At 45.6% G+C, this 27,268-nt stretch overlaps 1 protein-coding gene across 6 annotated transcripts in view; it reads left to right on the top strand.

Moving 5' to 3' along the window:
• The first annotated feature begins 3,460 nt into the window (after positions 1 to 3,460).
• GHR (growth hormone receptor) overlaps positions 3,461 to 27,268 on the top strand; it is a 103,865-nt gene continuing 80,057 nt past the window's right edge. The window contains exon 1 of one of the 6 annotated variants that reach the window (XR_014539634.1): positions 3,461 to 3,929. The gene's annotated coding sequence lies outside the window, so the exon portion shown is untranslated. Of the gene's footprint in view, positions 4,205 to 27,268 lie in introns of all 6 variants that reach the window. The other 5 variants (XR_014539635.1, XM_083576165.1, XM_083576168.1 and 2 more) reach the window with 5 other exon arrangements.

Consider the following 27,268-nt stretch of genomic DNA (forward strand, 5'->3'; position numbering starts at 1 on the left):
TTTGGTTCTCATATTGTTTCAGAAAGTGCAAGTTTGACAGATTCAGTTTCAAACGCAAACTGAATTGGATCTCTTCCCCTACCCTTAGTGATCAATAATCTAAAGCATGGATGTTCCAGTCCTTTCCAATTCTGTGCCTCTAGTAGGAGTGCTACTGCTAAAGGGAAAGCAATTACTAAAATATAAAAGTTTTAAAAAAGGAAAAGGAAATACAGTGGTACCTCGGGTTAAGTACTTAATTCGTTCCGGAGGTCCGTTCTTAACCTGAAACTGTTCTTAACCTGAAGCACCACTTTAGCTAATGGGGCCTCCTGCTGCTGCTGCGCCGTCGGAGCACGATTTCTGTTCTCATCCTGAAGCAAAGTTCTTAATCTGAGGTACTATTTCTGGGTTAGCGGAGTCTGTAACCTGAAGCGTATGGAACCCGAGGTACCACTGTACATTGGTGTATCTCTCATCGGACACAGAATGTATGGCCTATTCCTGTATCAGAAAAATTAACAGAAAGATTACATGCATTGAATAAAAGAAATGATGTAGATGATTTTGTTGAAATTTGGCATCCTTTTATAAAATAAGTAAAGGTAAAGGTACCCCTTCCCGTACGGGCCAGTCTTGACAGACTCTAGGGTTGTGCGCTCATCTCACTCTAGAGGCTGGGAGCCAGCGCTGTCTGCAGACACTTCCGGGTCACGTGGCCAGCGTGACGAAGCTGCTCTGGCGAACTGGCACCAGACCAGCACACGGAAACACTGTTTACCTTCCCGCTATAAAGCGGTACCTATTTATCTACTTGCACTTAAGGGTGCTTTCGAACTGCTAGGTGGGCAGGAACTGGGACCGAACGACGGGAGCTCACCCCGCCGCGGGGATGGCAACTACTGAAATCACAGACTAGACTTTAGCAAACTTAACTAGATTGATCTGTCCTGGAGCGGAAAGTGGGGGGCGAATTGGGATTTCAGTTTTGTATCCTTTTCTCTCTTTTGTGAAGGAAAATCAATAAAACTATATATTAAAGAGAGAGAGAGAGAATATTCTAAAGCATGCCCCTCGAAATGATTATTTTAATCCATGCAGGATTGCAACAAGCAAAGCTGGGGCTGGTATTCCTTCTGTATTAATTGAAAGAAAATTATGTCCTTGTAAGCATTGTTTTCGCTTCTCTGTCCCTGACCATTGCAAAATAATGTGGTGGCTCTCAGGAATACGCCTTTTTAAAGTACTTGCTTTGTCTGTGTCTTTTCTTTCTTTCTTTTTAATCTACAGTGTTCCAGTTTTGAAGGACACTTTTTTCAGACACCTCATACCTCTTAACAGTTTCTGTACATTTCCACAATAATCATGTTTTTCTTCCTTCCTTTAAAAACAAAACACCATTTTACATGCGTAATGTACATCCTCCAGCACGTACTACTAGTCAAAATGTGGTCAGGATGTACATCTTATACGTGAATCTAGAGAGTGCCAAAGCAAGATAATTCCAAGGGCATTTCGGTCCCTAATCAATGTGCGGCAGAACTGAGACGAAGGAATGTTTCTGTTTTTCTATCTTCACCTTGCAATGGATAAGAGAATTTTACTGCAAAGCTTTATTGGGTCAATTAACCCTTTGGAAACCACACAGCAGATTACTTTTTTTCTAACACTGTTTTTAAAAGAGTTGCTCATCTACAGTACAGTTACACAAGGGATGGAGAATCTGCGGCCCGGCAGATGTTGTTGGGACTACAGCTTCCATTATCCCTAACCATTGACTATGCTGGCTGAGGCTGCTAAGAATCCCAACAACTTTTACAGACCGCAGGTTGCTCGCTCTGGGATGCAACATATTTTATTTAGCTGCATTATTAAATGCATTGTGAGAGGAGTGGAAGAGCAAACATCTGGGTTTCCCCAAGCCAGCTGTTGTGCCTGGATGGCTGCATAAGGACCTGCTTTCAGAGAGTCAGCTTGCTATCTTGACTTAGTCCTAAAGCAGAATCTGAGTGCAAGAACACTCTCCCTGGTACATAGCCCTATGTCCATTTGTATAATTTAATAACCTAGTTTACGGCTACTTGTGGTGGTGCCTGGTGGTCTTTGGGATGGAAGGCAGGGAGGCCAACAGTAGGTGGAGCCAGAGCTAATGACAGACTGCGCCAGCTAACCCCACACTGCTTCTCTGTTTATTCCTGCCTCTCCTTCCTCTGTTATTTCCCCCTTGCCTTGGTCTAGATTGCAAACCGCTCAATGGTGCAGAGATCTCCCCTCTTTTGTAAAGCTGTTGGTGCAAAATGAATACAACGAAAGGACTGCATTTCTTACAACTCTTGGCACTGAGGATGTGGTAGCAGTGAAGCTGGCCACAGGTGAAGGTGCTTCTGAGGAATAACTAGTTCCTGCAATACTGAAATCAGACTAGACACCTGTGTTTTCCAAAATTAACAAAAGCCAAGAATGGCATGAGTACAGAAATGTCCTGGAGGGCCACAGGTTTTCCCCTCCCTGATCTTTATACCTAGCAGTTAGAGCAATGGTGTAATGGTTATGGTGCAGGACCTGGGGGTAAAGGTAAAGGTAAAGGGACCCCTGACCATTAGGTCCAGTCGTGGCCGACTCTGGGGTTGTGGCGCTCATCTCGCTTTACTGGCCGAGGGAGCTGGTGTACAGCTTCCAGGTCATGTGGCCAGCATGACTAAGCCGCTTCTGGCGAACCAGAGCAGTGCGCGGAAACACTGTTGACCTTCCCGCTGGAGCAGTACCTATTTATCTACTTGCACTTGACATGCTTTAGAACTGCTAGGTTGGCAGGAGCTGGGACCCAGCAACGGGAGCTCACCCCGTCACGGGGATTTGAACCGCCGACTTTCTGATCGGCAATTCCTAGGCTCTGTGGTTTAACCCACAGCGCCACACGCGTCCCAGGACCCGGGTTCAAATCCTCACTTGGTCATGAAGCTCACTCGGTGACTCTGGGTGACTGGGCTGGTCACTACCTCTTAGCCTAACTGCGCAGTTTCTGCATTGTAGTGGTTTCTCATGCTTGCTTCACATGCAAAGGTCACTGGTTCATAAGTGGGGAGAAACCTACGGAAAGGGACATAGCTCAGTGGCAGAGCATTTTCTGTGCATGCAGAAGGCACCAGGTTTGATCCCGGGAACCCTCAGGTAGGGCTGGGAGAGAGTCCCTGCCTGAAATCCTGGGCAGCCGCTGCTAGTCAGTGTGGACAAGTCTGCGCTAGATGGGCCAGCAGCCTGACTCTGTACGAGGCAGCTTCGCTTGTATGTGCCTAGCTCATAGGGTTACAGTGGGGATTCAATGCGGAGAGGGGAAACTATGTATACCACCTCGAGCTCCTTGCGGGATAAAACGCAACACAAGCCCTGCAGTCGCGAAGTTCTCTCTCTAGGTGGAGCCCCGAAAAAAGAAAACGAGGGGGGGGGAGAGAGAAATTATTTTGGATGAGGGAGGGGGGATCCGGGCAAAAAAGAGACGCGCGCTAAGGCGCACCTCCTCCCGGGCTGGGCAGCAACCCGAGCTTGCCAGAACGCAGCGCTCGCCTCCTCCCTGCCTCGCCGCCAGCCCCCCAGCCCCCCCCCGCTTCGCCCCTCCGCCCGGAGCAGAAAGTGCCGAGCAGATCCCTTCTTAAAAGAAGCCGCTCCCCTCGGCGGACATAAAGCCCGCCTCTCCCTCCAGGCGCAACTCTCTCCAGGAGAGCGACGCTTTCCAACTCTCCAACAGCAGCGGCGGCTACGGCCATGGGAAGAAGGCGAGGCGGCGGCGGCGGCGGAAGAAGAGGAGGGTGCCTTGGGGGCGACAAGTGAGATCCCGGCAGCCTGGGTCGGGGTACGCGCAGCCAGGGGCGTAGCTGTTTGTCTGCCCTGGAGAGAGCGCAGCGTCCACGAAGACAAGGGAGCGCGCTGGACTTCTGCGCCTCGTTGGCAAGGCAGGTAAAGGAGGGCGCACGAGGGGCGCATTCTTATTCCGGGGTTTTCTTCGCGTCTTCCCCCGTAGGGGGTCGACTTTCCCCGTCGTCCCTCAGCCCCCACGGGAGGCAAGTGGTAATCTGATCTCCGTCGTGGAAGCCTGGCCGAGGCTTGGCGGTTGGAGAGACTCTTTTCCTCTGCGCTCTCCGCCTCCGACGATCCCTGCGTTTCCAATCGCGCTCGCTCGCTGGAAGGCAAAGTTTCTTGAGTGCGCAGCGACTTCGTCTTGTCCCAGGTGAACGTGCAAACGAACGCCTGTTGATTGCAAACTTCGAGGAAGTTAGGGAGAGCGAAGGAACTGGCGGGCAGGATTCGCTTCCTCGGGCAATGGGAAGTTGGGTGTGTGTGCAAGGCCAGCTACTATAGGGAGAGGCACGGGTTGTTGTTTTTTGAGGGGGCGGTTGTTCTCAGTAGTTGAGAATTGTAGCAAGCGCCCCCTCCTTCTGAAAGAAAGAGGCGCCCCTTTCCTCCTAGCTTTGACAGCTTGAAGCGAGGTCGATGCCGCTTGTTAGGTGGAAATAGAGGTTTCTTTCTGGTGGAACACCCCCCCTCCACCCGATAGCCGTGTCACGTCTGTTGCAACAGGAACAACAAAGGTCTCGTGGCACCTCTTAAGACGTAACACATTTCTGACGGCGGAATCCTTTGTGGACTACAGCTTGTCTCAGGACTCTTTGATAGTCCACGGAAGTTTATACCGTCATAAATGCGGTAGTAGTCCTTAAAGTGCCACAAGTCTCTTCGTGGTGGATGTTTGGTTTTTCTCCTGACTTCTACTTTTGTTTGCTTGCTTGTTTAGGGTTCGGGGTGTTGCTTGCTGTTGTAAGCCAGAAGAGCTATTGCAACAAAGGTAGATTTCGATGGGGATGCTTAGTTGCATGGCTTAGGAGGGCTTTTTCACTTTTAGACCAGTTTTTGACAAACTAGCTCACCTCACCTGTTGTTCTGGATGGGGCGGGATTTATTGCACCTGATATGAAACTGGCGTCCCTCCGCCAACTTTATTCTTGTCCACTCTCATCTCCCCCAAATTCAACACACTCTTGTCCTAGCTCTCCATAAGAACACAGAATGCCAAACCTAGCAGAACAGTACCCTTGCAGAATTTGCCCAAGGAGCAAATATCCTTGCAGCTCAACCCAATCCATGTTTCCTTGGATATCATAGAGTTGGGAGGAACACAGAAGGCCATCTAGTCTAGGCCCCTGCAATACAGGACTCTTTTGCCCAACATGGGATTCAAACCCACGACGTTGAGATGAAGAGTCTCATGCTGTAAGAGGCTGAGCTATCTGCTCCACTGTGTTCAGTGAGGCTAAGTAAAAGTGCATAGAATCACAGCTTTAATGTCGCCTGTTGGCACCAATAAAATGTTGAATACTGATGTTAGCTAGAATGGTATAGCTGCCTGCTTAATTACAGTCTTTCTATCCAGGCATTGTGTCGTTAAGGGTATTCATTTACTCAGCGCTATTAAAGATTCCCCAGGTAAGCTCAAATTAAGTTTCATTGACGGGCTTACAGATTACATTGATAGTTAATTGATATGCAGTTGCACTTTACCCACAATTACAATAATTGCCCTTGTCTGCTTTCGCACAAATAAAGCTGGGAGGTCACAATCCGGCTAAAGTTCAGCACCGCTGAGGCTGCAAGCCTGTTCACACTTACCTAGGAGTTAATGCCATTGAGCACAAGTGGGATTTGTTTCTGAAGAAATGTGAATGCGATTGTACTGTTGTATAGTAGATTTCGATGGGATGGAGAGAAATAAGCATATAATTAAGGACACAATTATGCATATTGAACACAGTTCGACTGAATGTGGTGGTAACTACTTCCACACAATACAAATAGGTTTGTGGTCCATCAACAACAGTGGGGTTTTTGAAGTGCCTACCTTTGGTAGAATTGTGCCCATGAGGTCTTTTTAGATCACTGAGAAGGTGGATTTCCCCCCTCTACTCAAGATGGTTTATATAAAATGGAAGATCAAGGCTCTTAAGTCAGCCTTTTCAGCACCTGCTCCTGCCCTCTGCAGACATTCCGTCCCCAGCACAGGGGGCTGTGCGAATAACAAAAGGATGGGGGACGGGGGCAACAGGCTCTTCCCCTTGTGCAGTGTGTAATTGTGTAGTAAATAATCATGAAGGGAACCTTCGCGCAGAGTTATGGTGAGATAAGGAATGGAAGGTTAAGTTACACAGATTTCTGAACCTGGATTCGAAAAGATTTTCTGTGAGTGCACCAACATTCTGATCTGTGTACACACATTCCTGTTTACTCTGGCTCCAGTGCACTCCCACTGCTGGTGTTCAAAGCAGAGCACATGTTAGATTAGGGCGTGTTGAATTTTCCAGCTCTCAGCCTCCCAAAATGAGGGCGTGGGTGGGCTCAAAAGTTGTGACATTAGTTGGGAATTCAAAAGATGTTTTGGATAAATTAAAAAAAATAATTTAGTTTTACTTGGTAGGTAAAACCTGTGTACAATTTCATAGAAATCTTTAAAAATGATTGTTGAAGTACTTGCAGTTCTGTATCTATATTATTTATCTATCTGCTTACTATTTAGCATTATAGTATTTAGCATTATGACATTTTCAGACGGTAAAATTAAAATGTGTTGGTTTTTCCGAAAGGATCTTCCGTGCTTCTTCATCAGGTGTAGACTTAGCAAGCTAAACGTTGTCCAGTCACAAAAATAGAAGCAGATTTGAATTCCTCACACCCAAAAACATATTTTTAAGACCCCCTCACTGAAGAATTTTGCAAACATTACGGTAACTTTCACCCCCTAAAATGGAATGCCAATCCATATGTATCCTGTTGTTCCTTGAGAAATACTGCTGTTCGATGAGTTTTCCTGCAAACTAGCTTCTATCTGATTTGAAAATGTCAGCGGAAGTGTATACATTTGAGATACCTGCTGCACTGCACGTAGGATAGCGCATTGGAGAAGCACCTATATTAATCTACCAAATGCCTTGCTTTGTTTAGAATTATACATATATTTCTAGACGGCTTCCCTCCCACCAGAAAGGACTTGCATGTTACAAATGTACCGTAGAATATAAAAAAAAATCCAGAAGTAGAAAAATATATGTATACAAGCAGTTACCGTATTTTTCGCTCTATAAGACGCACTTCTTCCCTCCTAAAAAGTAAGGGGAAATGTGTGTGCAATCTTATGGAGCGAATGCAGGCTGCACAGCTATCCCAGAAGCCAGAACAGCGAGAGGGATCACTGCGCAGCACTCCCTCTCGCTGTTCTAGCTTCTGGGATAGCCACGCAAAGCCTCTTCAGGGCAGCGGGATAAAGGCTCCCCCTGCCCTGAAGAGGCTTCGCACGGCTATCCCAGAAGCCAGAACAGCGAGGGGGATTGCTGTGTAGCGATCCCTCTTGCTGTTCTGGCTTCTGGGATTCAGAATTTTTTTTTTCTTGTTTTCCTCCTCTAAAAACTAGGTGCATCTTATGGTCTGGTGCGTCTTATAGAGCAAAAAATACGGTAAATGTTACCTATTCATTAATCAGTCAAGGAGGAAAGATGTACACTGTGTATAAAAAGTAAATGACCGAGCAGGAAAACAAAAGCAGAGCAAGAAAAATTTAACTGCACATCAGGGGTAACAGAACAGCACCCTGTGTGGCTGTGTAGACACTGGGCCTTTTAAGCACATTTGAAACACATTTCCCTCTCAAAGAATTCTGGGCACTGTAGTTTACTAAAGGTTGCTGGGAATTCTGACTCTGCGAGGGTTAAAATGCACTGCTCAGAATTCTTTGAGGGAAGTAATGTGCTTTGAATGCACTTTAAAATTATGGCGTGGGCACAGACTTTGGCCAAAGGCCCGCTGAAACAGGCTGGCTTTTAATAAGTGGTGAAGTGGAGGTTTCTTTGATATGCTCCTTTTAAAAAGCAAATATTTATTTATTTACTAAATTTATATCCCACAGGAGGCAAACAAGCACTGAAACAATAAAAATTTCTATAAAACAATTCCGATGACTGGGGAAAATCTTGGGTTAAAAGGCTTGTTGACAGAAGGCCTTCTTCAGTAGGTGCTGAAAAGATGGCGACCGTCTAGTATTCAAGGGGAGGTAAATCTCAAGGATAGGTGCCACCACAGTAAAGGGGCAATTCCTACATTATGCACAAGAAACCTCCTGATAAGATGGTATCAGCAGGAGGTCCTCGCCTGCAGAGCACTGGCATAGATTGGGAACATAAGGCATGATGGAAATTGTAGACAACAACATCAAGATGGCCACAGGTTCCCTGTCACATGTAACAAGCATAGCTGTCAACTTTTCCCTTTTCTTGCGAGGAATCCTATTCGGAATAAGGGAATTTCCCTTAAAAAGGGGGAAACGTTGACAGCTATGGTAACAAGCTCCCCAAAGATCTCAGTTTGTGTTCAGAACGCCAGGTTTCATAATCTTCTGTTTACAGAGGTTGGGTAAATTAGTACATGAAAGAAGAGAGAAGAAGGCATCTTCTGTTGAAACTTAAAATTTTAAAAGCTGCCCCACTGCCAAGATGTGTTGAAAATGTGATGTGTGCCAACTCTGGGCTCGCTTAGCTCTGAGCATCCTTGTCTCTTCTAAATATGAGGCTCTCTGAAATGAGGAAAACAACATATCCCTTGTAGCTGCAACTAGGTTTTCAAAGCTTCGTTTTGCTCCAGGAGATCTACACAAAGCACATTTTCAACCTGGGAGGGAGTATGAAACACCCACAGTTGTGAGCGGCAATCTAGCCAGAGAGCTCCTGACCACCTGGTGCTCAGTGTCATAAAGAAATGTGGAGAAAGGGGTTTCTTGAAACCCCATTATTAAAAAACAAATTCCAGCAAATCTATTTATTTATTCATTTTCAGCATTTATATCCCATGTGCAGAAACCGCCTTCTTGACCGTTGGGCCCACTATTGGTCCATTCACCTCTTAATTTATTAATTTTATAATAATAATAAAAAACCCTCACAATCAAGAATTTAAATCATACATCTTAATTGACTCCCCTCCACTCCATCTCCTGGTTCCATTATTTTATACTGATTCATGCACATCCATAAAGTCTTATATGCTTAACAGTCCATTTTTAAAACCTTATTCATGTTGTTACAAGTGCCCTTTAAAAGTTCAGATAGTGTAAAACCTATACACAAAGCTTGCAAGATATGCATTAAACCAGGCTTCCTCAACCTTGGCCCTCCAGATGCTTTGAGACTACAATTCCCATCATCCCTGACCACTGGTCCTGCTCGCTAGGGATCATGGGAGTTGTAGGCCAAAAACATCTGGAGGGCCAAGGTTGAGGAAGCCTGCATCAAAATTTCCCCTTGTTTGTTTTTTAAAAAAAGGAGAGGGGAAAAAATCAATGTCCTTTCTTTATTGGGTTTCAAATTATCCAGTATGTCCTCCATAGTTCATTAGTTTGTTTTGCCAATCTTCCTTATCTTCTTTGGCGGTGGCTTCTTCCTTCTATGGGGATGGGCTGGTCTTGGCCTGGCATCCACTCTCAGATGCAGGAACAAAGTCCTTTGCAGAGTAAATCCATTAAGTCCTGTACCTTTCAAAACCATAGCTTCTATTTTTTTAACAAAAGTCATTTTCAACATTCTCTTCAAATCTTTATATATCACTTCCCAGGCCTGGTTGCATCAGCTCAATCTGCCGGGGCCTATCTTCATGTGCAAGGAAAGTCCCTGACTCACCGAGGGTTTGAGACCCATCGGCTACCCTCACCTGGTTTAGCCAGCCATTCCCAGAATGTAGAGTAATGCAGGTGGCGCTGTTGGTTAAACCACAGAGCCTAGGGCTTGCTGATCGGAAGGTCAGTGGTTCGAATCCCCGCGACGGGGTGAGCTCCCGTTGCTCAGTCCCTGCTCCTGCCCACCTAGCAGTTCAAAAGCACATCAAAGTGCAAGTAGATAAATAGGTACCACTCCTGCGGGAAGGTAAACGGCATTTCCGTTCGCTGCTCTGGTTCGCCAGAAGCGGCTTAGTCATGCTGGCCACATGACCCGGAAGCTGTACACTAGCTCCCTTGGCCAATAAAGCGAGATGAGCGCCGCAACCCCAGAGTCAGCCACGACTGGACCTAATGACTGGGGTCCCTTTACCTTTACCCAGAATGTGGCTGCTATTGCATGCTGACAGCTTCTAGGAGCCACAGGTAAGAGCTGAGTGCAGGGTGTGGACCAAAGTTGGACAAACTACCCCAGAAGGAGCACGACATGTCCCCACCAAAGGTTTTACCCCTCCCCTAACTAGTGGCTAATAATGATAATAATAATAATAATAAGACACAACAGGTGTTGTTTTCTTTGTACGACTCGTTGCGCTGTTAGCTGCACCTTGCTACTGTCAGGAAGTGCCGGAAAAGAATTACAATCCTGCTCCAAAGTACTGGCCAGGCTGTTCAGGAATGCTACAAGGATATGTTGTGTTTACTATACAATATAAACAAACTTGTGCCTGCCTGCCTTCTGCCTCCTCTTGCCATTCCTTCCCGTAAATATTTTGTGGATGAAAAACAATGCCTTCTGAAATGGCACACATTAGGACCCCATCCACACTATACATTTAAAACAGTATCATACCACTTTAAACAGCCATGGCTTCCCCCAAAGGATCCTGGGAACTGTAGTTTGCTAAGGGTGCTGAGAGTTGTCAGGAAGCCCCTATTCCCCACTGTTTTAGATCATTTTAGGGTGCCTTGTTGTTTTACTGTGTTAATGCATTTTGTGTTGTTTTAAGTTGCCTTGAGGATAGGCTGCAATAACAAAAACTGTAAATGGCTGTTATTGTTGGTTTTTAAATAGTAATTTGTGTTTGGGTGCTGGCTGGATTGCTTCATCGCAGCCACTTTTGATAAACAATCATCCTGCCTGAATGGCAAGCCCCCAAAGGGGTAATTTAAACATGATCTTGTTTAGGCCTCAATTTTCTCATGCTTCCTGGCAAATAACTGTGTTTAGAATTGCAGGCTATGCCTGTTTACTGCTTTAAATGCAGCAAAATAAAAGATTTTTGTGGGATCTAGCACTGCTATTTTGTAGGAAACCTACTGGGATAAACACATGGGTGAGCAGTTTATTCCAAAAATTAACTTTATTTTGATAATGGCGATTGAGAATTTTAAATTCCTTCTTAGGCTTCCGACCGCAACACTCAATGTTGCAGAGGATGCAAGTCTCGCCCAGCCCACAGCTAAGTGATGGTGCTGAATTAACTGTTGTGGAAAGTGGAGGACAATGCACAATCCCACCAAACAGCCCCCATGATTATCTAATTACCTGTGGGGGGTGGTTTATTTCTAGCAAAGAAACTCAGGTTGCAATACTGGAAGTAAGCCCTATTAAACACAGTGGGACTTGTTTCTAAGTAAAACTTGCATCAGAATATTACTGGTACTCAACATTCCTTCTTTGGTCACTGCCATGGGCTCCTTTAAATTTAATTTGGATTTACTTTTGTCACGATTGGTAGATTTTAGATTGGTAGACTTACTAGATTTCTGCAGAAACGGTAAATCTGAGTTTGATGGGAAAATAATACATGGCATTTTGACGAGTACAAAGTTTTGAGCAAACTACAGATGATGGATACACAAAAAGTTCAAATCAGTGTTTGAAATTCTCAAGGCACCAGGCATGTTCAGTTGTGACCACATGGGGATTTCTGGATGCCAGGTTGGTGCTTGACATCTCCATCTGGCTGGTCCCTTCAGCTTTCTTCAGCAGGTAAGCAGAAGAGCTTATTTATTGCATGTATATCCCACTTTTTCCTCCAAGGAGGACATTTTTCACCCCTGTCCTCAATTAATCTCTCCAACAACTCCGCAAAGTAGGGTACGAGGCTGTGACTGGCCCAAGGTCACCTAGTGAGTGGGGATTTGAACCCTTATCTCCCAGGTCCTAGTCCAATGCTCTAACCACTACACCACACTGGCTTCCTGGAGAACTTATGCTATAGGACAGTTATATTAATTAAGTAGGTAAATAAATATGGGGAAAACAACATGTCAATAAAAGAAGGATCCGAACTACTTTCCTTGAAGCTTGAATGTGGGTTTTATTATGGATTGTATAGTTGATGTTTCAATGTGTTGTAAACTACTTTGAGTTTTTTCTTTGAAATATAAATAGTTAATAAATAGTAATAAATAATAACAATAGTAATAATAATAGTTTTTTTAAAATTGGAAAACGGTGCCTAGACATTCTGTTGTGGCAACTGTAACCTAGGTTTAAGGTGCCACTGGTCGATTAGCTTTATATATGAATTTCTAACACTGGTTCACATTCACGAAAAGAAAAGAACTGCTCCGTTTATATATACAAAGTATTTATCAAGATAGAATCCATAATATGTAAAAATGCATCTGTGGTGGAAGAAAGAATAGGAGGAAGAAAAGGGTGGAAGAAACAATAGTACTCTTATCAGCAGAGCTTTTTTTTTCCTTTAAAGAACTTATCCACATGATGCTGACACAGAATTCCACATATATACTCTGCAAAAGAAGGAAAGAACGCTACCCCCTTCTCACCCCCCCACCTCTCTCCCCCCAACTCGAAATGCCTACAATAGCAATATCTCACACCAAATGTAACTGACCTGTAGAAAAGACAATGTGAACTGAAAACGGAGGTGCCACATGTATCTTTGTTGTCCATGAAAAGCTTTCAATACAAAACTATTTTTTTTAAAAAAGAAGAAGTCCGAAATATGTCAGGAAAAAGCTTTCTGCTAATCAAGCAGAGTCCAAAGTATGCAGGCAAGATTAGCTTCCACCCAGTAATTGCATCATGCGGCTACCAGGCTGTCCTGCTTAGGAGCTGGAAAGCTGCACAGTAAGAAGTTACTGGTACCAAACATCACGTAGGGTTCCCTCTGCCTTCCTTCCTCCCTCTGCCTAGTGTCAGCTGTTTCCACCCTCTTAAGCTTTGCACAGTGCACTGTATATGTATCTCTGACCCAGTAATAAGCCTGGCATTCTTTGCATGGAAGATAAAATAGCAAAGATTTAAAGCTGAACTGGCATGTGATTGGTCTGGAGGGTGTGGAGAGTGAAGGAAGGGAGCCTCACCTTCTTTGCTGTATTCAACAGGAGTCTGAGCTCTCGGAGGTTTTAGTACAGCTGACTCCCAACTAAGTTAGCTTACTTCAGGCTGCAGGACACTAGAGTCAGCTGCGGATGCTCATACTTTGGGATTCATCGTAGAATGCATCAGAAAGAAGCTTCTTAGCATAGAATATGAAGCTTCCCCCCAAGCAGGGGGACCTTGTTAGGGTGCCAGGGGTAGGGCACCTGAAGGTTCTGGGTTCAATCCCTAGTATGTCCAGGGAGAGCCACTGCTAGATAGTTTGCATAGAATCTGTAAAGTAAAGGTAAAGGGACCCCTGACCATTAGGTCCAGTCATGGCCGACTCGGGGGTTGCGGGGCTCATCTTGCTTTATTGGCTGAGGGAGCTGGCGTACAGCTTCCGGGTCATGAGGCCAGTATGACTAAGCCACTTCTGGCGAACCAGAGCAGCTCACAGAAACACTGTTTACCTTCCCGCCAGAGCGGTATCTATTTATCTACTTGCACTTTGACGTGCTTTCGAACTGCTCAGTTGGCAGTAATAGAATCTGTAGACAGAAGCTAATACTGAGCTAGATGTGTCGTGGTTTTTAATGAGTGGTTTGTAAGGAGTTATCCCAAAAGGCAACTTTAATAAAACAAACAAACGCTTTGATTCAGCATAGGATAGCTTCCTAAGCCTTAGCCTGCCTCTGGCTGGCATGGATTGTAAAATCTGTATGCAATAACTTGCGCAAGTGCGCCACGACCGAAACTGCAGGTAGCACTAGCTGCATGATTAGCAATCACATCGTATTCTTTTAACAAAATGAAATACCAGTTGCTTGGTATCATCTGCACTGCAGCGCTCAGGAAGGTGAAGTTTAAGCTTTATCTTGCTGACTGTGATTTCAGTAAGAATTATCCTTCCACCTGGTGTGACAGTTACCGTTTAGATAAGGAGGGGAAAGCACTTTCTTTCCCCAGTTGTGTGTAATTAGCAGAGGAGGTCTAAGAATGAGGAATGTTGCCTGCTTGGCCAGAACAGAAGCATCTCACTGCTCACAATGGCTACACCAGAGCCAGTGTTTATATCTGGTATGCAGGAATAACCGCATCCAGCTTTTTAGCCTACGATGCAGGGACTGTAAGCAGGATGGACAGTGTGCATCTGCAGCATAGCAAAATGTAGTTGTGCCTGTCCTTCGAGAGATCTTTCATTTGTATGTATGTAAGTTTTTTTTAATCATCCCAGAGCAAACACAGTGTTACAAAGTTTTTGTGTGTGTGGTGTGGTTAAGTAGGCTGTATGCAGAGACCCTCCTAAACTCTGGATCCATCAAGTCTTAAAAAAAATAAACCAGGCTAGCTTCCTGATGAGGTGATCACCTGGGTGATGGGCCATTAAGGGAAACAAAGGAAAGGTGCTCTCTGTGAGATGGCAAATGGGTGGGGTTTGGTAGAAGAAAAGGCCAGAGTTGAGCTTAGAAGCTGGATGCCAAAGCTGAAGGGTGGACTGGAAGAGAGGGTGAGCCATTCCTGATTTCTCCTGGAATACTAGGCTGTGGCTATGGGAGAAGCAGGACTTTATTGGGGTGTTGATGCTGTGAGTCCCCCCATCATAGGCTCAGATTGTATATATGTGCAAATAAACCATATATCATAAAAGCACCACGGGCACTGCTGTGCCTCATTCCTGAAAGGAAACATGAACCCTGGGCAAGCATTTGGAACCCCTGGAATCTCACACCGCTCAGAGATTGGGGTGGTGTGCAGCAATGTTTTAGGAAATGCACGAAAGCCAGAGAGACAGAAATCTGACTTTTATCTCCAGGCAAGTGGCAAAACACTCAATATTTCAGAGGATTCTGGGCAGGTTCCAGCAGCAAGATTAGAATGGCACTGCAAAGTTGCCTGTGGCAATCAGTCTTGCTGATTCACATCAGGACTGCAAACTAAGGCTTTGCTTGGCTCTCAGTCAGTAAAGTATCCCCATGGTGCTTACCAGAGGATTAGGGTAATAACTGTGAGGTCTGGGCTAAGCTGTTCACTGCACCCCACCTTCAGTCCTAACTGTTGTTTATAAGACTTAGCAAAGATAAATATGATCCGGTCCAGAGTTCTGATTGGGCAACTGCGGGGATGGTCCCTGCGGTCTGTTGCAAAACGAGAATGTTCTCTCCCCAGTCTCTGACATTGTCAAATTAGCAAACCCTGCCAATACGAGCAATAATGAATCCAGCTTCTGAAATACTTGGAAAAGGATATTGACATTTGGGTACATGGGGTCATTGTTCTCATTAAGTGCAATCATGTTGCAGAGCTGCCCAGCTGCCTCTGTGCTTCACATTGGCCATTTGTTCTCTTTTCTGTCAGAGGAACGTTGTTGGGTTTTGCCTTGCTTCCCACCCCAGCCCCCGGAAAAGCGGTTCTAATCTAAACGGTGCAAAAGGGTGAGCAGCCTCTTTGGGTGGAAGGCAGTGGAGGCATAAGGAAGGATGGGTGGCCTAGGTCTTTTAAAAGCATGGCAAGTGGTTTCTAGAACAGGTTGGGAGCTGTGGCCAGATCCGGGCCTGGATATTGTGCTGTATTGTGCCAAGTTAGACCATGGGCCAGTATTGTCTGCTGTGAGGCCCCACCTTCACCATACATTTACATCACTTCAAACAATCATGGCTTCCCCCAGAGAATCCTGGTTTGTTAAGAGTACTGAGAATTGTTAGGAGACCCTTATTCCCCTCACAAAGCTACAGTTTTCAAGCGTTTCCTGGGGAATGGAACAATTGTTAACCCACTCTGTGAATTGTATCTCTGTGAGGGGAATAGGAGTCTTCTAAAATCTCTCAGCACTCTTAACAAACTACAGTTCCCAGCATTCTTTGGGAGTGACACCATGACTGTTCAAAGCAATTTGACAGTGTGGCCTGAATGACAGAGCTGCTTTCCAGAGTCTCAGGCAGAGATACTGTATTTCCCATCACCTTCTATCTGGTCTTTCTGGATATGCATTGAACCAAGGCTCTTCTGTTTCCAGGGCATGTGCTATACCATTGGCCTATGGTCGTTCTCAAGCATTTGACTCCAACCCCAGGTTTCTCCTATGAGATGCTAGAGCTGGAGAAGCTGAAACTGCTGCCAGAAAAGTTCTTCTCTGTTGACAAGACAGGGGCAGAAGTCCAGTCATAGATAGTGATGTGGATTTTCCAGGAAAATTTGGGATTGGCTTGATTTGCATAGGGAAAGGTCAAGTTTGTATCTGAAAATGTCTTGGTGCCCTAATTTAGCATGTTTGCTTTACTTATTTTTTAGTAAACAAAGCTAAAAGCTTTGGAGCTGTCAAGCTTAACTAATATGTTCAATTGACATCCATTTATCGCTACTAATGAAAGTTGGTGACTGAACTTCCCCCCACAAAAAAAAACTCCCCAGTACTGCAGCCATTTCTATCCCATATCACTCTTTGTGATCAGAGTTGTGGTTAACCTGTTTACACACTGGTGGCATTTTACACCAATACATTTGTGCTCAAAGTGGTATGCAGAATATAGCCTAAAGAGAATAATATCACAATGACCATAATGTAACAATATTGACTGCCAGACCCAACAATTAACATTCCATTTAACATTGGGTTTTGTTGCATTTTGATTTCCTTGACTGCTAGAATGGCAGCGTTGCATGGCCCCTGGAGAAACTAAGGGCCAAAATGGACATCTCTGGGTTTCTGAATGTGTAAGGCTGCAGCCTACTCATTATCATAGGTTGCTGTCAACTTTTAATAGCTGTATTCAGTTTGCAGTCATGTAGAGTCTGAAGATTATTTTCATGAGTGCTGCTATTTCCTAGTGTGGAAGAGATGAAAAGAAGAAAACATTGTTGTTGCCTTCCCTTAGCAGGATTCTGTTTTCGATGATCAATCACCTCATCCAATGCCTGTGGTGGACATAAAGGTCATTTCTTAATGGAATTTTACCAGACAAACCTTACAGGAAGTGTGTGTGTGAGAGAGAGAGGGGGAGAGAGAGAGAGAGAGAGAGAGAGAGAGAGAGAGAGAGAGAGAGAGACTGTTTATGAACCTATAAACAAATGGCCAAATTAAATATCAGGCCGAAGTGGTCAGAAAGCAAAACCAGCAAGACCGATGAGAACAGAAAGGCAAATAAGTGCTTGAGCGAGTTTCAAAAGCACCAAGAGGGTACCTGAAGGTTCTGAAGACGTACAGCTGCTACACCCGCTCGAAATGCACTTGCATGAAAAGCCACTCAGATCTGGCTGGAAGATGAAAGGTATACAAAATCATATCCCTCTAATAGCAAACTCAAGTAGTGAGCGGTGACAGTATTGGAGCCAAGATAGGGCTACTGAGGGTGGCATCAAGCATGTGAGCTGGCAGCATGTTCTGGATCAGGGCCCCAAAGCCGCTTTGTCTTCAAAGTAGAAGTGGCCATTTTTAAGCCCACTTTAAAACAAAAGTGTGTTTATTGTGAAATGTAATCCTGCCCTTTGTTGCAGGTACTACTTGTACCGTAAATAAGAAATAAACAGTGCTATGGCATTGGGGGGGGCATCGGCGGCAGCTCTACTTTATATCCTAAAGCATCTTGGGTAAAATCCTAACCAGAGTCAACAAAGTCCTGACTTTTGACTTGAAGTGAGACATCGTTTCTCTCCTAATGCACCGAAAAAAGCCAAAAATCAATTGAGACATAATATTTGCCCAAATCTGCAGTCTAGCAACTATCCATTATTCATAGCGGCAAATTTTTAAAAATGCCTTCCCATAAAGTAATTGGTATTGTTCCCGCAAATATCCCACTCCTTAATACATGGGAATCTTCTTTACACTAAGTCAGACCGTTCCTTTATCTAGCTCAGGATTGCCTACAGTGATTGACAGCTCTTACCAGGTTCTCAGCCTGGGGAAAGCTGGGGATTGAATCTGGGACCTTCTGCACTCACAGGGGCCAACCAGAAGCAGGACTTGACTGGCCAGCACTCCTTGTGATTCCTGGCACCTGGAATTCAGAGGCATACTCCCTTCTATGGTGGAAGTAGAACATAGCCATTGTGCCCAGCAGCCATGTCACTCTCTGCTCCCGAATGTCTTTGATGTTCTAAGGGATTTGCCAGGGATGTGATAAGCACACTTCTTAACAACACAGCTGTCTCTCTTGAGCATTTTTCAGCCTACAACATGGGTTCCAGTGAATCCTGCTTAATAATTTTTCCGATGGGTAACTATACTAAATCTTCTGGCGGTTCCCTCGCTGCGAGAAGCCAAGTTAGAGGGAACCCGGCAGAGGGCCTTCTCGGTAGTGGCACCCGCCCTGTGGAACGCCCTCCCATCAGATGTCAAAGAGAAAAGCAACAACCAGGCTTTTAGAAGATACCTGAAGGCAGCCCTGTTTAGGAAAGCTTTTAATGTTTGACGGCCTAATGTATTTTAATATTTTGTTGGAAGCCACCCAGAGTGGCTGGGGAAACCCAGCCAGATGGGCATTGTATAAATAATATATTATTATTATTATTATTATTATTATTATTATTATTATTAGTCTCCTGCAGCAAAAAACAGGGTGGTTGGGTTACCTTAAAGACTTAACACATTTCACGTGTTTTAAGCTTCCATTTCATTGCGATACATCAAAAAGGTTTGATGCTATCCCTTGCAGACAGAGCAGAGAGAAAAGTTTTTTTTAGCATATTATATATAGTGTTAACTGGCTTACCATTGCCTGGAGGTCTTGAGTTTAACAACAACTGTTTTTGTGAATAACCATGGTTCATGGCATAATTATCAAGGTGTGTACAGCAGTGTTAGAAACATGTGTATATATAAGCTAGGTGCCAAATGGCTTCTTAAACAGTGCCAAAACAGAATCCTTGGTTGTCATTTTTGGGCCAGACAAGCTCAACAGTCGTATTTTTCAATAGGACTTCTTGGTTCCTGAAATTCATTCTGATTGTGCAGATAAATTATAACAGATGGAATTCTACAAGATGTGTTGCTAGTGTTTGAAATCAGTCGAGAACCAAGAATCCCCAGGCATGTACGTCCAGAAAAGAGCTGGGATCCAGAAAACAGGACACCGTGTAAGGTGAAGGCCAAGCTAATGTTTGTTTATGCTAAACTGACTGCGGCAATCAATAACCATGTTTCAAAAGAACTTTAAAAAGAGGTCTAGTCAATAGGCATTGTGTTAAGTTGGGACGTGGGTGGCACTGTGGTCTAAACCACTGTGCCTAGGGCTTGCCGATCGGAAGGTCGGTGGTTCGAATCCCTGTGATGGGGTGAGCTCCTGTTGCTAGGTCCCAGCTCCTGCCCACCTGGCAGTTCAAAAGCACGTCAAGCGCAAGTAGATAAATAGGTACCGCTCCGGCGGGAAGATAAACGGTGTTTCCGTGCGCTGCTATGGTTCGCCAGAAGTGGCTTAGTCATGCTGGCCACATGACCCGGAAAATCTGTCTGCGGACAAACGTCGGCTCCCTCGGCCAGTAAAGCGAGATGAGCGCCACACCCCAGAATTGTTCGCAACTGGACTTACCGTAACTGTCAGGGGTCCGTTACCATTTTTATCAGAAACAAGAAGGAACATTTTATCAGAAACAAGAAGGAAAGACATCTGAAGGCAGCCCTGTTTCGGGAAGTTTTTAATATTTAATGCTCTATTGTTTTTAACACTTGATTGGAAGCCGCCCAGAGTGGCTGGGGAAACTCAGCCAGATGGGCGGGGTATAAATAATAAATTATTATTATTAATTATTATTATTATTAAGAGGCCAGTGGCCCATCCAGCTCAGCATCCCAGTGGCCCTGTGGGAAATCCACAAGCAGGAGCCAAGCAGAAGAGCACTCTCCCCTCCTACAGTTTCCAAAGCATCATCTCCATCATGGATGGCTATTAGCCATCAATAGACTTGTCTTCTGTGAATTTGTCTAATCCTCTTTTAAAGCCATCCAGGTTGGTGGACATCACTCTCTCTCTCCACAGTTTAACTATGGGTTGCAGTTGAATCTTGGGTCACTTTAAAGCATGGGTAGGCTAACTAAGGCCCGGGGGCTGGATCCAGCCCAATCACCTTCTAAATCCGGTCCACAGATGGTCCGGGAATCAGTGTGTTTTTACATGAGTAGAATGTGTCCTTTTATTTAAAATGCATCTCTGGGTTATTTGTGGGGCATAGGAACTCGTTCATTCCCCCCCATATAGTCTGGCCCCCCACAAGGTATGAGGGACAGTGGACCGGCCCCCTGCTGAAAAAGTTTGCTGACCCCTGCCTTAAAGATTCATCATCAGATCTTTATTACGGTCATAGACCAGCACAAGTGGGCTACAATAATTTAGAATCTGTAAAATGTTTTGGAAAGCTAAAAAAGTATTAAAACAGAAGGTATATCTAAAGGACTACTGTATAAGAATATAAAGGGTTAGGAGCATTAAACGGATGTGGAAGAGCATAAAAGCGTATATAAAAGACTATAACTATCAATTTAGAGAGCACTGTGATGTGAGTGTTCATTAAATCTAGTTTGTGGCACAGGTCATCATCTGACGAATTTTGAACGTTGCTGTGCAGAATCTGGCAAGTGTGTGTGTGTGTTGTTTTCTGGTGTGGGGGCAGGAATTCTAAGCACTGAGGTCAGGGGGAAATTAAACAGCAAATAAAACAGAAATTCAGAGGAATAAAACAGGGTCCAGTCCTACAGATCAAAGAAAGCCTGAGTGATGCCTTTGCCAAGCAGATGCCCTCAAGATGTTGTGTGGCAGCAGTTTCCATCACCACCCACAACTCTTCTAGCTGGGGCTGGTGGGGGCTGTAGTCCAACAACATCTTGAGGGCACCTGTTTGGCAAAGGCTGCTTTAAAGGATCAGGTTTGCTCTTCATGCCTGGCGTCCTGGCTCTGGCACGATTGATACGTGGTTGCTGAGGAGAAAAAGCATTTCCTAAGCAGAACTGCAATGCTAAGCATTTTTATATCTCCAGAGCCTTGTGCAAACATCAAATAATGAGTTGCTAGTGAATTCTTACCTAGTCACCTCCTCTGTTCTGGGAATGGGCTATGCGAATGCTCTTCCCAACCCTCTTGTAGTCAATAAACTTTCGGAAGCTGGCATCTCTGTGAATTTATTCTGCTGTCAGCTTGCTTGATGGATGGAGCCTTGCTCGCCCTGGGTTCTTTCCCTTTTCAGACTCTTAATTGTAGTGATCTTGGAGCAGCAAAAGCTGTTGAGAAGAACGTTGGATCCATTACAGAAAGAGAGGGACACGCGTCACTTTTCTATCCTAGTTTTCCTCCAAGGACCTCAGAGCAGCATGGATGTATTTATTTACAGTGGTACCTTGGTTCTCAAACTTAATCCGTTCTGAAAGTCCCTTCCAAAACCAAAGCGTTCCAAAACCGAGGCACACTTTCCCATAGAAAGTAATGCAAAATGGATTAATCTATTCTAGACTTTTAAAATCAACCCCTAAAACAGCAATTCAACATCAATTTTAGTATCTAATGAGGCCATTGATCCATAAAATGAAAGCAATAAACAATGTACTGCAGACACACAGTCAATCAATCAGTAGCTGAACTGGGTTACACACAGTCACAAAAACAAAACAAAAAGAGCCACAAAAACAAAAACGCAAAATAAATAGCAAAAACAGACAGACCTCAGCGTAACACTCAAGACGGAAGTGTGGCCCTCAAAATGGAAGCGTAACACTCAAAACGGAGCATGTTTGGCTTCCGAATAAAGTTTGCAAACCAGAACACTTACTTCCAGGTTTGCAGTGTTTGCGTTCCAAGTTGTTTGAGTACCAAGGTGTTTGAGGAGCAAGGTACCACTGTATTGCCTAAGTGGAGATGTGACCCTTGATCTACTCCTGAAATAAACCCAACAATAAATGGAGCCAGAACCAACGGCAGGCAGAGCCCATTACAGTGGTACCTCGGTTTCATATGCTTCAGGTTACAGACTCCGCTAACCCAGAAATAGTACCTCGGGTTAAGAACTTTGCTTCAGGATGAGAACAGAAATCGTGCAGCAGCGGCGTGGCAGCAGCGGGAGACCCCATTAGCTAAAGTGGTGCTTCAGGTTAAGAACAGTTTCAGGTTAAGAACGGACCTCTGGAACAAATTAAGTTCTTAACCCGAGGTACCACTGTATTACTCCCTTAGCTCACGCCCACCTCCCTGCTATGTTCTGCAAGGGCAATACTGAGCTTAAGGGGGAAGAAGCTCGACGGGCAGTGCCACCCTCTCGACTGGTTGTAAGTAAGAAGGCTGGCAGACTGAAGAAAGACTGAGGTTGGTGGGGCAATGCCCCATTTGCCCGAATGGGTCCGCCTCTGCTGAAATCCTCTTCTGTTTCCAAAATGCAAAAGGAAAAAAAACCCACCAAGAACCACTTGGAAGAAGCATCTTCCAAGCCCCTGCATGTTCACAATCCATTGGGAATTATTGCTGGGCAATAAAATATTAGGAAGGAACGTAGGTTATACAAGGGGTCACCAATGTTGTGCCAGCCAGATGTTGGTAAGACAACACCTCCCATCACCTCTGACCTTTGGCACTGCTGGCTGGGGCTGATGAAAGGTGAAGTCTCCCAACTACTGTGTTTGCTACCTGTGGCAGGGCAAAGTACTCACATGATGCCTGCGATGTGCTTAAACTGGCTTTTTTTTATTTTGGAGAAAGGGTGGCTGCAGAATTCTAGCTGGGAACGTGCTCCAAGTCCAAATCATAGACACATAGAGTGGGAAGAGGCCGTGGAGGTTGTCTAGTCCAGCTCCCCCTGAAGTCTGAATTTTGAACTGATGAGTACAGGATGCAGCTACAGCAACACTGAATAATGGTTGCTTCCATACCTTCAGAGGGCGCAGCCCTTGCAAGCACCTGGCCATGCTATTGCAGGACCAGGAAGACAGGGGCAGTGAGGCAGGAAGCAATTGCTCTGCCTTTATTAATCTGTGGCAGACATGTTAGCAACTCCTGGAGGGATAGATCTGTATCTATACTTATTTATCCGTTGAGAGAGAAGAGAAGAGTTTGGATTTGATATCCCGCTTTATCACTACCCGAAGGAGTCTCAAAGCGGCTAACAGTCTCCTTTCCCTTCCTCCCCCACAACAAACACTCTGTGAGGTGAGTGGGGCTGAGAGACTTCAAAGAAGTGTGACTAGTCCAAGGTCACCCAGCAGCTGTATGTGGAGGAGCGGAGACGCGAACCCGGTTCCCCAGATTACGAGTCTACCGCTCTTAACCACTACACCACACTGGCTCACTACAACCCATTTGGACCATGCCTTTTCAAAGTCTGGAAAGTAACTGGAAAGAATCACTCCCAGTGGAAGTGATTTAAAAAATAATAATACTTTTAATCATCGGAGCCGTATAAGTGTGCGAGATTTTAGCACAACACCGTGGCAGGCAATTGACATTCTGGCACCTTAATGGTTTTTCTCATTTTCCAGGGGTGTGGGCATGGTTTTTCTTTTTTTTTAAGTAAATGAAAAACTTGAGTATATTACATTTCTGCTGATGTCTTGTAGGTATTAAACCATTCTGAAATGCTTAAATGGAGCGTGTAATTAATCCCTCCTGTTGAAATCAAGCATAGCCATGCATCTCCTCTGCCTTAACAGCACAGGGTTTGGGGCCATGCGCAATACATGAAGGGGTCATGCTTTGAATTCCAAGGCATTTGCAGGCAGGGAAAGCTACCCCAAAGCACATCGCTGCTGTTATTATGGCTTTGGTTGCTGACGTGATTTGCACACGAACAAGGATATATATTCTTCCTAATCTTCTTATAAAATCAGCCTGCCTCATAAATAAGCCCATAACAGTTACTAGCCTGCAACATTGGAGCAGCATGCTAAGAAGTTTGGGCAGTGCTCAACAAACTCATTCCGTCAGCTCAAGCATTTCGGCTTGTGCAATGGAACTGTTTCTCACGACCCTCCTAAAGGACGCTAAAGACATCCTACACTTGTGCTACCCTTCCGTTCTTCTGGAGAAAGTAATGCTTTCACAGAAACTTTTGAGAAAAGATGAAAGTACCACAGGAAACAATGCGGAAGGGTAACGGATGGAAGTCGAGTCACTTGCGGACTGAACTCGCAGTGTGCCCGCCTCAGTGCCCAACCTCAACTGGGCAAGCCCCATGCCCGCATCACACATTTAACACACATGGCTTCCACAAACGAATCCCGGAATCTGAAGCTCAAGGGTCCTGGGAATTGTACCTTACAGTCCCCAGGATTTGTTGGGGGCAGCTGTGACCTTTAAATGTGTGTTGCTTGTCAAGGCCCCCCACTTGATGAATAAAAACACGTATACACCAGTATTTTAGGTTAATGGGCTAATAAAGGCCCATTTATTGGTTACAGAATGTGAGTGGTATTGGCTTTAGGCACTGGACCTGAACCAACTATATCTGACTCCTCCCCGCCATGCAGGAAGTCGCACAAGGGTTAACCACCAGTAGGGGGAGCCCTGTTGATGTACATCAACTCAGAGCTCCCCCCCCAGGGCCACCGGAAGGTCGTGTCACAGCCCTAGACTCCACCAGGGCTTTGGACAGGAACCACGACCCCCAGATTCCTTTAATGGAATACAATGGTACCTCTGGATGTAAACGGGATCCGTTCCGGAGCCCCATTTGCATCATGAGCAGAACGCAACCCGCGTCTGCGTGTGCGCGGGTTGCGATTCGTTGCGTCTGTGCATGCGCGTGACGTCATTCTGAGCGTCTGCACGAGCGGCGAAACCCGGAAGTAACCCGTTCCGTTACTTCCGTGGGACACAACCTGAAAAGATTTAACCCAAAGCGACTTTAACCCGAGCTATGACTGTGCCCTTAAAGTGGAGGGGTAGGTGATGGCCACAACCTCCCCTCCCAAGCTTTTCCAATGCCTAACCGCCAAACCTTACAAAGTTTGCTACAATTTGCTACGAGGTAGGTGAAAACCAAGTGGCTGGTGCCAATCTGCCAAGTGGGAAAATTCCTACCAGGCCCCTTCAACAGGCGACCAACAAGGTGTCGAACAAGGTGTCCATAGCAAGGTGTCGAACACAAGGAGAAAGGGCAGGAGGATGGGAGATCTGCAAAGCGGGAAGCAGAAGGGAGAGTTCCTGGCCGCGTGGCTGCATAAATGCGGCAAACCACGGCCGCCGCCCCCAGTCAGCTGAATTGGCTGGCTGCGGTCGTGATGCGGGCCGGGACTCCCCAATGACACGCCCCAGCCGAGATTGGGAAAGTGTGAGGCCTGTCAGCAACCCCGATCTTCTGTGAAGAGGAGCAGTTTTGTGTATGCCCTGTATAAAAGTAAGCATGGAAATTGCACACTAAATGCCTAGTCTAGAAGCACCCTTGAAGTGAATGTGAAAGAAAGAAAGGGTATTGAAGAAGTGGGACCTGCAACAAAGTGTTGCAGTGGGGAGTGTTCTCTGGTCAGGATCCCGGCTACTCCATTCCTTCCACCTTTCTCTCAGTTTTCCTCTTCCCCTTGCCTTCCAGCAAGCAGTTAGCATTCCACGGATACTGAACATGCTCAGTCACCATTGGGCTATTTTTGGGTTCTCACCCACCCAGCCATTTTAAGCTTCCTGCGCCCCAGATTTGTTACACTTTAGCGAAAGCTCGGGGGTTCGTTGATGGGAAAGAAAGCAGTATTTTTTTGTGGGAGTGGTGTCATGCAGGCTAAATAAGCAACGGCGCTTGCAGCCCAAGCATCGCAAATAAAGGGAACGATAGCAGCAGAGAAGGCCAGCATTGTTAGTCTTTCATCATCTTCTCCTGTTCCCTGTCAGATCATCGCACTGGTACACAGGATGTAGTTTCCAATTACGAAACATTGAGTGGCTAATAGGTGTCCCAAATTGTCCCGGGTGCCGGGATTGACAGGCTATTAGACAAGCTGGTGTTAGAGACAAGAGAGTGCATCAGGCTTTGACTAATGAACAGACTGCTGCAAATCAGTGTGACAGTGTTCTTCCAGTAAAAGACATTTCAGATGTTGTTTTTTGACCTGATGGGTTCTGAGATCTGTGTCAATGGCACTTTGGAGTTATTAGATGCCTGTCTCTTGTGTCATTCTCCATGATGGAGGCGCAGGTGGGCTGGCTTCCATGTGGTTTTTGTTTTGAAACATGCATGAAACTGCATGGTGGACCTAAACATCTTTTCATGTCATTGTGGGTTTAAGGCCACATCTGTTTAAAGTACTATAAAGGCACTTTCAACAGTCATGTTTCTCCCCCCAAAAAGAATCTTGGGGAGTATATTTAAAGGTTCTGAGAGCTGCTAAGAGACCCCTGCTCCTCTCATAAAGTTGCAATTCCCAGTGTGGTTTCACAGCCAGATCTTTTCCCCAGAGATCTCGGGGAATTGTAGCTCTGTGAGGGAAATAAAGGTCTCTTGACAACTTTGCTGAGCAAGTGGAAGTCCTTGCACAGAACTTCCCACTAGTGGGACTCATTAGTTGAATGATCCTACCTTTTGTCTAGGGATGCGGGTGGTGCTGTGGTCTGGACCACTAAGCCTCTTGGGCTTGCCGATCAGAAGGTTGGCAGTTCAAATCCGCACAGCGGGGTGAGCTCCTGTTGCTCTGTCCCAGCTCCTGCCTACCTAGCAGTTCAAAAGCCTGGCAGTGCAAGTAGATAAATAGGTACCACTGTGGTGGGAAGGTGAATGGCATTTCTGTGCGCTCTGGTTTCCGTCACGGTGTTCCGTTGTGCCAGAAGCGGTTTAGTCCTGCTGGCCACATGACCTGGAAAGTTGTCTGTGGACAAACGCTGGCTCCCTCAGCCTGGAAGCGAGATGAGGCCCGCAACCCCATAGTCGCCTTTGACTGGACTTAACTGTCCGGGGGTCCTTTACCTTTACCTACCTTTTGTCTCTACCTCCCGTCCCCCCCCCAAATGTTTGCATCAGATTGTGTTGGTGCAAAAAGAAAGTGCTTGCTGTTGATGAATCCTGTGTCTTGCTTAATGTCTGGATCACCGCTAAGATACATCCGTTCATAAATACCCTGCCATGTTGCTTCCACAGCAGCAAGCAAATCCAGCCTACCCAGGAAGCAGGATCCACAGGGGCAGTAGATCTGGCCTCTGAAGAATGCATCGCCTGCTGCCGCCGCTGCCACTAACACAGTGGCAGCTGCAGCTGCGGTGCACTCCTTGGAAGCTGGATCTTCTGCCTCCTTGGCAGCCGCGTCCTGCCCACATGCT

This window comes from Podarcis filfolensis (genome assembly GCF_964270895.1).
Source record: "Podarcis filfolensis genome assembly, chromosome: 11".
NCBI classification, from domain to species: domain Eukaryota; kingdom Metazoa; phylum Chordata; class Lepidosauria; order Squamata; family Lacertidae; genus Podarcis; species Podarcis filfolensis.